This window comes from Cervus canadensis, chromosome 4 (assembly GCF_019320065.1).
Source record: "Cervus canadensis isolate Bull #8, Minnesota chromosome 4, ASM1932006v1, whole genome shotgun sequence".
Classification (NCBI taxonomy): domain Eukaryota; kingdom Metazoa; phylum Chordata; class Mammalia; order Artiodactyla; family Cervidae; genus Cervus; species Cervus canadensis.
In genome coordinates, this window is record NC_057389.1 from 5,353,881 (window position 1) to 5,368,566 (window position 14,686).

A 14,686-nucleotide genomic window follows, 5' to 3' on the forward strand; every position below is an offset into this window, starting at 1 on the left:
AGTCTTTTTAATATCAATAGAAAACAAGTATTTGGGGAGGCCTGAACTCTTCCAACTGTGGACAGGGAAAAGCTGAACTCTGGAGGACAGAGCAAACCTTGTCCCATGAAATCATCAGAAAATACACATGTCTAGCAGCTGTGTTAACCCTGTATCCACACCTGGCAGCTCCTTCTGCTCTGGTTGCTATGCTTCGTGCTGGATTACCCCACCACTCCTGCAACTGATGACTGGATCAGCAATTCGACTCTAAAACCATCTTGGAAGACAGTGAGGTGGCTTGGCCCCAGAGCTCTAACAAGCAAATGCTCCCTACACTTGAGTGTGACTCACTGACCCAACACACCATTCCCTTGACGGGTTTGCATGAGCGATATTGCCAGACGCAGCAGCGGGCAACAAAAATGGGAGTTACATTGAAAGAAAGTGGTATGCTACCAGCCAGCGGAATCCACGGGGTGAGAAGAAAAAGAAGGCAGTAAAATCTGGCAGGTGGTAGATCAATAAACAAGGAAGAGCCACGGAATAGAGAAGGTTAGACTAATGTTACTGAGAGCAGTAGCAGCGGAAGCAAAGAATAGCTGAGTCATCTTAACTGCAGGACTCTGGGGCTCGAAAGGCTAAACCTCAAGCATCCGTTGGGAAAGCAGGTGGTACCAACTTTAATTAAGAAGTAAACATAAGTTGTGATTACAACACAGTATTTCTACAGAAATAAAAACCTTGTATTGTCTTTCTCCCATAGTAGGCTCAAACACTGAAGACAAACAGATCTTTGAATAAAAGGTACATCACATGGGACAGGGCTTCCCTGGCAGCTCAGCTGGTAAAGAATCTGCTTGAAATGCAGGAGACCCTGACTTGATTCCTGGGTCAGGAAAATCTGCTAGAGAAGGGACAGGCTACCCACTCTAGTATTCTTGGGCTAAACAGCTCTCCTAAATAGGATAAACTTTTCTCTCCAATTACTTGCATCTGCAAATCTTCTATTTGTACAAGTAACCTTTGGCCAGAACACTGACAAATCATCAGGATTTCTTAAGTGTTTTTGTCTTTAAAAATCAAAGGAATTGGGTAATAAGAGAGCCACGTGGTCATGTGGTAATCATAATGCAGAATACTCAACTCTTTTTCCCTTCAGGGGAAGGAAAAGCCTCAAACCTCACTAGGGGTTTTGTTTGGTGAGTATATATATCTCAGCAAAAATGGCCAAAAAACAGATTCTTTCTCTTTCATGATAAAATGTATATTCTGTTAAAATTTTTTTTGAAATAAACATAAATATACTTCATGACCGTGGAACCATGTCCCTCAAAGACAACATGAGGAAGGCAGAAGCGCTCCTACGGCTTCTGTGTTCCCTAGGGGCCCAGCCAGCGAGAGATGGGGCGCTGGGTGGGAGAAGCCCGTCTCGTTGGTGTGGTTCACTCTGAACCATCCCAGTGGTTTCTCTTTTTTGTCTTTCATGGTGACTGACAGAGCTGGGTTAGGCCACATTTCTCATCTTCCAGCTTTGGATAGATGAATTATCACAGTGTCACATGTGGGCCCACCCTGATTATCTTTAACACCAGAAAACGAGGCCCTGCATACACTCAGGACGGAATTTCAAGCAAGGGAGCGAACGCGAGAGCTCCTCTCTTGTCCTCAATAGCATCTTTCTTTCTTTACGAGTCCTAACTACAGAATGGCTAGAACGATTTCTTCTTTTCTTTACATTTCTTGGTTCTCCCATTAAGCACCAATTAACTGGCAGGCATACATTTTCTATAATCTGTAAGACTCTTAAAGAAAGGGGTAACAACCAAGATCCAGATCGTTTTAGGATACAGAAGAAGGAAACTAGAGGCATTTTGCTTTCACTTTCTAAGTAATGGAGAAGGCAAAGTTAACCACATAGGAAAAAAAAAAAAAGTTGGGATAGAAATGGGTAATAAAGTTTAGAATTGCTACTGTGAAAATATGGCAGGAAGTCAACTACAGATGAAAAAGAAAATTGCAATAAGGGTCCAAGAGCTGATGGATAGCATGCCTTATTACAATGATTTGCAGTTTTTTCCTCAAGTCATGACCAAATGTCCTTTGGCAGAGTTCCATGCTTGAGGATGGGAAAATTTACATCTTTATTTTCAGTAACCTTGAACTAAAATTTACATTTCCTTCAATTGTGATTATAGGCCACAAACCACATTAGTATTAGTGGTTCTTGTAACAATTCACCCAATTGAAATATTAGATATTTTCACATCATATTAAAGTTATGGTATCTCAAAGTATCAGGTATTATATAACTCAATGGTATTGCTTTTTATTTAATGTGTTATTGAACAACAAATATTATAATTTTAATTTTTGAGATAATTATATTTCGATATAATTGGCTTCCTCTGTATTCTATAACTTTTTAAAAACCTAGTATTTTTAGAAGGGTTCTGTGTTGTTCATAAGCTTCATAAAGTTAGCAGAGGTATTCATGTCTCGTAGTAAGCTAAGAATGCCTGTTTTTTGGTATGTCAATATTTGTCATATGTTACATAACACTTAAGAGACTGAAAGGAAGAGGATAAAATTGGAATGAAATGTTGTTACTGAAATCGGCAGAAAATATAAGCAATTACCTAGGTTCAGCAGCTATTAATGATATGAAATGCTGCTTTTTTATGTCAAAATTTTAACATTATGACTTAAGTGGCATTTTCCTTTTACAAATGCCCAGGATTTTTTGTTACAGTCAATGAAACCTGTCTCATTAGTCCCCTCTAAACTTCAGTCAGAATGCACACATAATGTAGCATTGATATTTTAAGACTGTATGTCCAACAGCATGATTTAAGGCTGATGAAGGCTTTCTCTGTAAGTACTTTATTTGCTGAATATCCATGGCCGCTATTTACAAGCTGTGGCTGCTTGCATCAGGGATTTTTGCAGGTAGATATTGATTGCCTACCTTTGATTTTTTACTGATTGATAAATCAGTTCCTAAATGAGGTGACTGAAGAAGCCTAACAATTTAGCATCAAAGCAAGGATTACAATACTGTAATGGATAGCTGCTCCTTCCTGCACTTATTGAATCAATATTTCTCCCCCATCATTTTTGTAGGAATGCAATTAACCTTCTATTTTATCAATATCCCCTCCCCCAACACACACACACTCTTAATTCTTATGATTCAGTTGGGGTTGGTCCTTTCTCCAGATTCCGGGGTGAGCATGTAACTCAGGCCAGTCAGGGCATTCTGTTCTCTCTGTTCACAGTGATTGTCATAGACAGAGGCATAAATGATTGAGGCAAAGAAGTCTCATTTTGAGGGATATTCATTGAAAGTATTGGGAAAAAATCAGGGCTGTTGAGAGCTTGTGTTAAGCCTGGAGCAGCTAACAGCCGTGTATCCACTAGGACAGCATAGTCTGAGAGGGAAAGGAAACTATAGAGGAAAGCATTTCTCAGGAATGGTAAGAGCTATCGCCATTCTGGTGACCTAATTAGAGACTTGGATCTAGCTGTGCCTAAAGTCAGCATGTGGGGTTTCATTTCTGTGCACCTATCTATGTGAATTATGTGCAGCGAGTCACTTTGAGGCACAATTACTTGGAACAAAAAGAGTCTTGACTAACAGACACTTTTGCTAAATTCCAACTTCTAATTAGTCTGGAAAGTTCTTCTTCACTATGAAATACTTATTAGTGATGCATGAATTAGTCAAATAAAGAATAGCAACGAAAGACACTTATTTCATACTTGAAAAAAAATATCTTGCTTCAAATTAATCTAGAACTAAGGATGGAAGGAAAAACACAAGTAGGGTATTTCAGGTGATCAATAATTTGTATGAGTTAATTATTTGAGGGGATTCTGCATTCATCCTCCCAGATGTCATAATTTCTAAACTGGAATGCTGTGAGCATTTGCACACTTTGAAGTCAGGGAATCTAATCAATCTTCCTCCTAGATTTGTATTCCTATAAAACGATGGTCCTGTTCTAGGGCAGCCAGTATCGCCTGGCCCATTGTACTGGAGAATAAATAAGTAAGAGTCTTGATTACCCAACAAATAAATCTGGTTAACTGTTATATTAATTAAAATGCCGGGTTCTGCGGCTATTCTGAACTATTTATGTGTGATTTAATTCATATCAGCAGCTAATTTGTATTTAATGCAAACTAATGGGCTTTATGTAAATGGAGCATGTGGCAGTCTATTTAAAAAACAAATTATCTCTAGTTTCATTTCAGTTATTTTAATTAAATTTAGAGTGTGTGTGTGGTGGGGGGCTGAAGGGGAAAGGGATGTGTTATATATGAAGTGATGATTAAATCCAATTTAGGTCTACAGAATAAGAAACAAGTAATTCTCTCAACAGACACATTGGCCCTTTCATAAAGTTTCAAGAAGTAAAGAGGCTTAGTATACAGAGAAGCCTCTAAGATTCTAGATGGTGTAACTTAAGATCATGCTCTTATATTATAAACTACAAGTACATATAAGTCCGTGTGGAAATATGTTTCTTTAAATATTCTTTTTACTTTGGCTGGAAATTATTTTATGACTTAAATACTCATAATAAATATCTATGTATATATATATATATATTTTTCCTTTGGTTTGGAGATTTTGAAACCATTTTTTAAAATTGGTTAACTAATATTTCTGTGCATGTTTTTCTTATCAATAATTTAAACCAATGCAGTAATTTTTAACTGTAATAAAGCTTTCCCTAACTTGCAGCTTATCTTTCACTGAACCACATTTGATTTTTTAATTTTTTCCAAAGGACAATTTTGTTTCATCTTCTTTCCTTAATTTTGGTATACATTCTGGAGTTAAGGAGGATTTTGGCATAGTTTATGCTATTTAGTCCTAGACTGGAACGAACCTTCAGCTTGTACAATTTGGTTAACTTCAAAGTTGCTATACTTCCCATTTTTTTTCTTGCATCATGATAACTTTTTCTATGTTTCCATTTCCAGCCAGATTATACTTTTTTTTTAAGGAAAGTAACTATTTTTGTTCATTTCCACACAATCAATGTGATTCTCTTGCATGTGGTAAGCATTCAGTTAATGTTTCTTGAATATCTCCTTAAAAAGAAAATCATTCAAACCACTGAATGACCAAGTGTTCCAAAGTCTCCACTTTCAACAAAAAACAAAATATAGCTCTCCTCTTTCCAAACTGCTGGTTATAGGATAAAAGCTAAACTCAGCAATCTAGTTTTCCAGACCTAATTCCCAAAATTATCTCAGAAATTCAAAAACCATTACCTCTTAGAAGTGTTACAGTAGCATAATAAAGGATTATCTATTGGCTTACGATATTGGTGTTATATTCTAAGTCATTAAGAGGATTTAGTCATCATAACTATTCAGATGGTATAGTGAATACTATGTTTGGTACTGTGAGGTAACGGATGTACCAAAATAGGGCAGTGTCTTCCATTCTTCACAAGCAGATGGTGGAAAGCTGGTCTGGTGTATAGGAGTTACGTGATTTCACGTAAGCTGTGTGGTCTGTGTGTGTGTGTGCATGTGGGCACTCAGTCATGTCAGACTCTTTGCCACCCCATGGACTGTAGCCTGCCAGTCTCCTCTGTCCATGGGATTTTCCAAGCAAGAACACTAGAGTGGGTTGCCATTTCCTACTCCATTCAAGTAAGCTGAGTGCATATGAAAATTGCAATTTGTACAAAAGATGCCTTAAAGGAAGAGACAGGAGGAAGAGAAAATACACTTCAGAGAACTCACTGATACATCCTTTTCCTAAAGGAAAAAGCCAGTTACTAAGATAGCACTATTTGCTTAGTTGCCAAATCCCTTGTCTTCTATCCCTCTTCCTTTCGGGCCTTCCTCCGCTCTCTGCTTAGCTACATTAAGCGTCTACATCATCTCCATCGATTCAATTGACAGGTGATTTATCAGGCCAGCATTTCATCTTCCTTACAAAGGCAAAACGTGCCCTGTTCCCGGGTGCTATAAAGGGGAACCGAGGAATAATCCTTTGATGCTACGAGGACATTAGACTGATAAAGTTTGCGCCCACATTGAACTTGACATGGAGGTGGAGTGCTTTAACTTTTAAGAGGCTGCTCTATAACTCTCAGTGTAACTTATGACCCTCATTGATATTCACATTTCAAATGCAAATAAACCTGCTTTATTTTTTTCATTTTGATTCTAGGTCCAAAATTTTCACCTTCTACACACATAGGTGCTGTAATATCAAATTGACAAAATCTTTCTACCTGCTGAGTCACTCAGTCCATCCAGATGTCTCTCCATATACAGTGGGATGGAAAAATACAGCTGTTTAAACCAAAGTCACCTGCATTTCCTGAGTGGGATGATTTATTAGGTTGGTGCACAAGTAATCGTGGTTTTACATTGTTCAACTTTGCTATTGGAATACATTCTTAAATGTGGTTATGTTATACATCATTTTAATGCACATTTCTCACTTTATGTTTTTGCTAATGACCTATTATTTGCTGTGTATTTTATACTTATTTTAGACTCTAGAAGTGATATTAGACAAAAAGGAAATTTAAGTGATTTTTTAATTTGAGTTCAAAATGTGTTGTAAAGCAGCAGAGACAATTCACAACATCAACAACATACTTGGCCCAGAGTTGTTAACAAACGTATAGTTCAGTGGTGGTTCAAGGAGTTTTACAAAGGAGATGAGGGCCTTGAAGATGAGCAGCGAAGTGGCCAGCCACCAGAATTTGACAATGATCAGTTAAGAGCAACCACTGAAGCTGATCCTCTTACAACCACACAAGAAGTTGCCGAAGAACTCAACATCAACCATTCTAAGGTCACCGGTATTTGAAACAAATTGGAAAGGTGAAAAATCTCGATAAGTGGGTGCCTCATGAGCTGACGAAATATCAGAAAAAGTCATCGTTTTGAAGTATCCTCTCCTATTCTATGCAACAACAATGAACCAATATTCAATCAGATTGTGGTGTTCGAGGGAAAGGGCATTTTATATGACAACCAGAGATGATCAGCTCAGTGGGGGGCATGAGAAGCTCCAAAGCACATCCCAAAGCCAAAATCGCACCAGTAGAAGGTCATGGGCACTGTTTGGTGGTCTGCCGCCCATCTGATCCACTGCAGCTTTCTGAATCCCAGTGACACCATTACATCTGAGAAGTATGCTCAGCAAATCGATGAGATGCATTGAAAACTGCAACCGCTGCTGCCAGTATTGGTCAACAGAATGGGCCCAATTCTCCACAAAACAATCCCACAACCAGCGCTTCACAAGTTGAACAAATTGGGCTTTGAAGTTGTGCCTCATCTGCCATATTCACCTGACCTCTCACCAACCGATGACCACTTCTTCAAACATCTCAACAACTTTCTGCAAGGAAAATGTTTCCACAACCAGCAGAAGGCAGAAAATGCTTTCCTAGAGTTCGTTGAATCCTGAAGCACTGATTTTTACATTACAAGAATTAAAAAAAAAAATCTTGTTGGCAAAAATGTATTGATTGTAATGGCTCCCATTTTGATTAATAAAGAATTGTTTGAGCCTAGTTATAATGATTTAAAATTTCACGGCCCAAAACCACAAATAATGCTTCTCACCCTTACTTGGACCCAGCTTCCCAAGTGGCTCAGTGGTAAAAAAAATCTGCCTGCCAATGCAGAAGATGCAGGAGACCTTGGTTCGATCCCTGGGTCGGGAAGATCCTCTGGAGGAGGAAATGGCAACCTACTCCAGTTTTCTTGCCTGGAGAATCCCAGGGACAAAGGACCCTGTATGGAGTTGCAAAGAGTTGTTCACAACTGAGCGTGCACACACATGCCCTTACTTGAGTGGGGCAAATAAGAAAATGCATACGAAAGTGAGAAGAAGCTGGAGTTTTCCAAGGCATCTCAGGAAGGAGATAGCAACTTGGCCACTTCACAGGTGAGGGCATTCAGGAGGGCTCCATGCTTGGTTTAATGTTCTACTGTCACTATCTTGAAATTATTAATGGTTTTTAAAGAGGTAGTGGTGGTTTAGTTGCTAAGTCATGTCCAACTCTTATGACTGCATGGGCTTAAGCCCACCAGGCTGCTCTGTAAATGGGATTTCCCAGGCAAGAATACTGGAGTAGGTTGCCATTTCCTTCTCCAGGGGATCTTCCTAACCCAGGGATTGAACACAGGTTCTCCTGCATGGCAGGTGAATTCTTTACCACTGAGACACCAAACAAGTGGCTTGCATTTTTATACGACATTGTACTTGCAAATTATATAGTTAGTCCTGGAGAGCAACACTCCATTTTTATTAAGTTAGTCCAAATCTTGAGTTAAATATAGTGAAGTATTGCCAATCAAGTGTCTTAGGTTTATTTCTATGTGTGAACCAATGTACCAAATACTGTGTAAAGCTATTTAATAGAACTAATGATTCTTATATCCTGTAGCCCTGAGTTTTTGGACACTAGGGATGCTTTATTCCATAGGCTTGAGGTTAATTTACAAAATTAGCATTTATTTAATTAGACTGAGACTTTTTTCCCCTTCTTTTATGAATGTGTCTCATACAGGAAACACTTTTTGCTTTTTCTAGAAAACTGATTTTCATAATGAGTGTTCTTAGGGCATGGGCTAACGTAACACAGACTGCCTTAAACCTCAGCCCTATTTTTTAATTTCTTTTTTACAGCTGAATGTTCCCTTGGGGCTAATAGGAAGGCAGTGTGGGTAGGCAAAGCTGCAGTAACCTTGTGGAAGGTTACCTCTCTACCTCTAGACTGAGAAAGTTAGTTTTTCAACATAAGGCCCTAAATGTCAGACATTTTCCTTCACCAGTTTTCCTTAAAAGTAGACAGTGAAATTTGTCAAACCTTGGCTAATGTGAACAGAGGGGAAAGGCCTGTTGAAGGTCGTGAGGAAAGGTTTTCTTTGATGATAGAGGAGAAGCGCATCCACACCCTCGCTTTTGGAGATGGTTGTATGAACACATGGTGCAAACAACTCCAGCAGGTATCTGCGACAGTAAGACAGAAAGCAGGAAAATGGGAGAGAGGAGAGATGGGCAGCGTGTGGGGTGTGGCTGAGGACCTGATTACTCCTGGCATGCCAACAAAGACACCTGCCCCCAGAACTCATAAATTTAAACCAGCGATTTTCAAAACGTGGTCTCTGGGCCAGCAAAGTCAGTGTTACCAGGAAACATGTTAGAAAGGAGAATTCTCCCCCTCTCCCCTCTCCACAAAGCTTGCTGGATTAGAAACACTGGGTGTGCGACCAAGCCTTCTTTGTTTTAACGAGCCCTCTTGGTCATTATTATGCACTCCAAAGTTCAAGAACTACTGGTTTACATTTGCATTTTGTCAGCTATTCTTTTCACTGTAGTTCAAATAATCTCAATTTTATTATAAGTGATTGAGACATTGTAAAATTATTATTTTTAAAAGATTGTATTTTCTCTTGACGTTAGGGTTTGGCAACACACAGATTCTTGCGTTTAGGAATAACTGAATTTAGTATTTAGTTAGCAAAAATAGTCTAAGAACTTATGCCTTGTTTTTATTATAGCATTAATTACAAAAGCCAAGACGTGGAAGCAATCTTAGTGTCCATCAATGGATAATGGATAAAGATGATGAGTTTAATACACTCAAATACTAATTCAGCCATAAAAAAAGAATGAAATCTTGACATTTGCAACAACACAGATGGGCCTTGAGACCATTAGGCTAAGTGAAATAAATCAAACACAAAAACACAAATACTGTATGACTTCCCTTATATGCGGCATCTAAAGAACAAATCGAGCAAGCTCATAGATACAGAACAGATCAGCGGGGTCCAGAGGGGAGAGGGTGGGCGTAGGTAAAGTGGTGTCAAAAGGTGCAAACTTTCAGGTATCAAATAAGACGTGTGGACATAATGTACAGGACTATAGCTAATAATACCGTAAATATATTTAAAAGTTACTAAGAGAGTACATCTCAAAAGTCATCATCCCAAGAAGAAAAAAATTGTAACTCTGTATGGTAAGGGATGGTAACTAGGCTGATTGTGGTGATCATTTTGCTCTATATACAAATATCAAATCACTATGCTGTACACTTTAAACTGATACATATAATACACTTAATAATTGGTGTTATATGTCAATTATACCTCAACTGAAAAAAGAGAGCCTGTCATTTGCTCTTAACACCCATCTGTGAGAATCATCAACATCATATATGAAATTGATTTGATATCATATTACTATTTGTCTCACTTCAAAATTGCTAGTTGTATCTTTTTCATACTTCAGGATTATTTTTTTAATCTCAACGGGAAAAATCAGAAGAAATAGAAACATTAGTTGTAATGATGACATTTGATATGAGCAATCTGTACACCAATCAAACCATCTTGGGCTTCCCTGGCGGCTCAGAGGTAAAGAATCTGCCTACAGTGCAGGAGACGTGGGTTTGATCTCTGGGTCAGGAAGGTCCCCTGGAGAAGGAAACAGCAACCCACTCAAGTATTCTTGCCTGGGAAATCCCATGGACAGAGGAATCTGGTGGGCTACAGTCCATAAGGTCATAAGAGTCGGACACGACTTAGCGGCTAAACCACCACAACCAAAACCACCATTAGATTTGGGTGCGGTGTTCCCAAGCTGGCTCTAACAGCATCACTCCCGTATCCCTGCTCAGTACTTCTGCACACTCTGCAGTCAGCTTGCTCAGTTTCAGCCAAAGCTCGACCATGTCTTCTGTGCCAGACTCCTCACTGGTCCATCTCTGCCTACAGAAGTCTTCAAAGTAGAGACATGTTCATGTGGACTGAGGCAGAGAAGAATTATTAAACCTTATTATTTTTATCTACCAGTAGGAAACATATCTTTACTAATAATGTAAACACAATACCTGTGTACAAGTGGGGTCAGTATTCCAGTACATCATACATCATATACGATTTGAGAGCTATCTTGAAGAAAGAATGAAAGTGGCACATTGAATAGAGGGCAAAAAGCAGAGTCTCCCTTATTAATTTATGTTTTTGCTGTTGGCATGCTGTTATTAATGCAGTTCATCTGTGCCAGACCACAGAATTACCAACTATACTATTGTTTTAACCACATGAACTTTCACAAATTAAGGTAGTTAAGAAACACCTAAAAAGAACTTGCAGGTGGAAGGAATCATAAATATTGTAAACACACATGAAAAGTGTGATGTTGGTTCTTTCCATTTTGTTCATGGGCATTTTGTCAGGCTTCCTACAAGATAAAAACAAGGATGCCTTAATATGACACAAGGGCTTCCCTTGTGGCTCAGCTGGTAAAGAATCTGCCTGCAATGTGGGAGACCTGGGTTCAATTCCTGGGTTGGGAAGCTCCCTTGGAGAAGGGAAAGGCTACCCACCCCAGTATTCTGACCTGGAGAATTCCATGGAATACAGTCCTTGGAGGCGCAAAGAGTCAAACATGACCAACTTTCACTTTCAATATGACACCATGAGAAATTACCAAGTATTTATTAAAGCAATTAAGATTATTTGAAACATGAATTTACAGTAACTATTTTTAGTAATGTACCTTCCTCTAAGTGGATATTTGCCTATAGATATCAGCTAAATATCAGCTATGGACTTCCCATGTGGCTCAGTGGTAAAACAATCCAACCACCAATGCAGGAGATATGCGTTCAATCCCCAGGTCAGGAAGATCCACTGGAAGAGGAAATGGCAACCTGCTCCAGTATTCTTACCTGGAGAATCCCATGGACAGAGGAGCCTGGTGGGCTACAGCCCATAGGGTCACAAAGAGTTGGACACGACTGAGTGAGCAAGCAGAAATGATCTGCCATCTCTGAATCCATCTATTATGCACACTACACACACAGTAGGATTCTATTTTTTACTGATTGCTAAACATTTTCAGTGCTTCTGATTTTATTCTTACTAACTTATTTTTTAACTGATAGAAGGTCTAAAAGTTTATAGGCCCTGGACTCACAAAATGGGGTCAAAATCCCTTACTTTTCAAACTCAGGCTTTGGGCTTCTGAGCCCACGCTGCTTTTCAGCCATCGCTCCCCGCCAGTCTTCCCTCACGCTCCGTGTGCTTCTGCGACAGGGAAGGAGCTGCTTCTCTCCACACCCGGCTCGACACACTTCCTCAAACTAATCTCGGCCAGAAGTCATTTCACCTTCTCCGAACCCTCAGCTTGAGAATTGATAGTTCATAGCCCTTTAAGTTCTTTGAGGGCAGAATCCATCATCTGGTTCATTTTACATCCCCCATAATGCATAGGATATGCATTTCAAGAAAACGTGTTAGAAGAAAGGAAGAAAGGGAAAAAGAAATATCAACTGTGAGAGCAGAAAGAATAGTTCTCCACCTTTCCTGGCCTGAAGGTTTAGGCTGATGAGGAGTGCCCAAGCTATTCAAATTAATTCCTTCAAATATCTCATTCTGAAAGTATACTTCTTTTACACTGTATTTCATGACTAGAGCAAGTTTAAAATATTACTAGGCCACTTTTGTTCTGTCATGTAGTGACATATGAAATATTACTCTACTCATAAGGCTATCCTCATATAACAGAAACTACTGAAAGGCCAACACAGAAATCGTAGAGGCGGGAGCATGTGGGGCACAGACCTTTTATGCCATCAGACCTAGGTGGCATTCCTAGCTCTGTGGCTTATTCCATGGGCACATGCCATTATTCTCCAATCTTCTCTAATGATCTCATCTTTAAAATGGCCATACGAACTCAATTAAATGATATCTGTAAGGAACTTAGGGCTTCCCTGGTGGCTCAAATGGTAAAGAATCTTCCTGCAATGCAGACAACCCGGATTTGATCCCTGGGGTAGGAAGATCCCCTGGAGAAGGAAATGGCAACTCACTCCAGTATTCTTGCCTGGAGAATCCCATGGACGGAGGAGCCTGGTGGGCTACAGTCCATGGGAGTCACAAAGAATTGGACACAACTGAGTGACAAACACTTACTTAATTAAGGAACTTAGCCCAATACCTGGATATGATAATGTCCTATGTTCTACTGATGAAATATGCTATTGATAAAAGTGAAAGAGGAGAGTGAAAAAGTTGGCTTAAAGCTCAACATTCAGAAAACTAAGATCATGGCATCTGGTCCCAACACTTCATGGCAAATAGATGTGGAAACAATGGAAACAGTGAGAGACTTTATTATGGGGGCTCCAAAATCACTGCAGATGGTGACTGCAGCCATGAAATTAAAAGACGCTTGCTTCTTGGAAGAAAAGTAGTGACCAACCTAGATAGCATATTAAAAAGCAGAGACATTACTTTGCCAGCAAAGGTCCGTCTAGTCAAGACTATGGTTTTTCCAGTGGTCATGTATGGATGTGAGAGTTGGACTGTGAAGAAAGGTGAGCGCTGAAGAATTGATGCTTTTGAACTGTGGTGTTGGAGAAGCCTCTTGAGAGTCCCTTGGACTGCAAGGAGATCCAACCAGTCCATCCTAAAGGAGACCAGTCCTGGGTGTTCATTGGAAGGACTGATGCTGAAGCTGAAACTTCAATACTTTGGCCACCTGATGCGAAGAACTGGCACATTGGAAAAGACCCTGATGCTGGGGAATATTGAAGGCTGGAGGAGAAGGGGACGACAGAGGATGAGATGGTTGGATGGCATCACTGACTCAACGGACATGAGTTTGAGTAGGCTCCGGGAGTTGGTGATGGACATGGAGGCCTGGCGTGCTGCGGTTCATGGGGTCGCAAAGAGTCGGACACGACTGAGCGACTGAACTGACTGAACTGACATGCTACTGATGGGGCTTCCTAGGTGGTGCTAGTGGTAAAGAACCCGCGTGACAGTGCAGGAGACCCAGGAAAAGTGGGCTCAACCCCTGGGTCGGGAAGATCCCCTGGAGGAGGAAATGGCAACCCACTCCAGTATTCTTGCCTGAAGAATCCCATGGACCGAGGAGCCTGGCGGCTACAGTCAATAGGTTTGCAAGTTGGACATGACTGAAGTGACTTGGCACGCACACATGCTATTGATGGGAACATTTTTTTTCTTCTACTTACAAACACTTCTGATATCAAATATATGTTTTCCCCCGACATCAACCAATTCTCCAAGTCACTCAATACCAAGTAGGTGTCCCACAATTCAGTTATGACACTAACTACCCAGAGTTAGCACAGGCTTCACCGGTTAAGGGCCCTCTCTCATATGACTCTTCCCAACTTCAGACGCCAGTCATAAATCCAAGGTTTTAACTTGTACTTCTGATCAACTGTCTATAAATCAAGGGTTCTCACAACCTCCTCCTAGGTTTCATAATTTGCTATAATGGCTCAAAGAACTCAGAGAAGACTTATTTACATCTACCAGTTTATCGTAAAGGATACAATGAAGGAAGGATACAGATGAACAGTCTTGTGAAGAATACAGGGCAAAGTCTGATCTCAGGAACTTCTGTGTCCATTTGGGGTGTACCACCCTCCTGGCATATGTACTGTTCACCAACTTGGAAGCTCTCTGAACCTCATAATTTAGGGATTTTTTTTTTAAATAAAGGCTTTATCACATAGGAATGGCCAGTCTCCAGTTTCCAACCCCTCTACCTAGGAGTAATGAAGGTGGTGTTGAAAGTTCCAAACTTCTAATCATGTTTGTTCTTTCTTGGTCTTTCTGCATCCAGAAGCCCAGCAAGAGTTTTCTAATTAGAACAAAAGAT

General features: G+C 39.9%; 1 pseudogene; it reads left to right on the top strand.

The window, feature by feature from the left end:
- The first annotated feature begins 305 nt into the window (after positions 1 to 305).
- On the top strand, positions 306 to 7,521 carry LOC122439419 (annotated as a pseudogene).
- Positions 7,522 to 14,686: the final 7,165 nt, after the last annotated feature.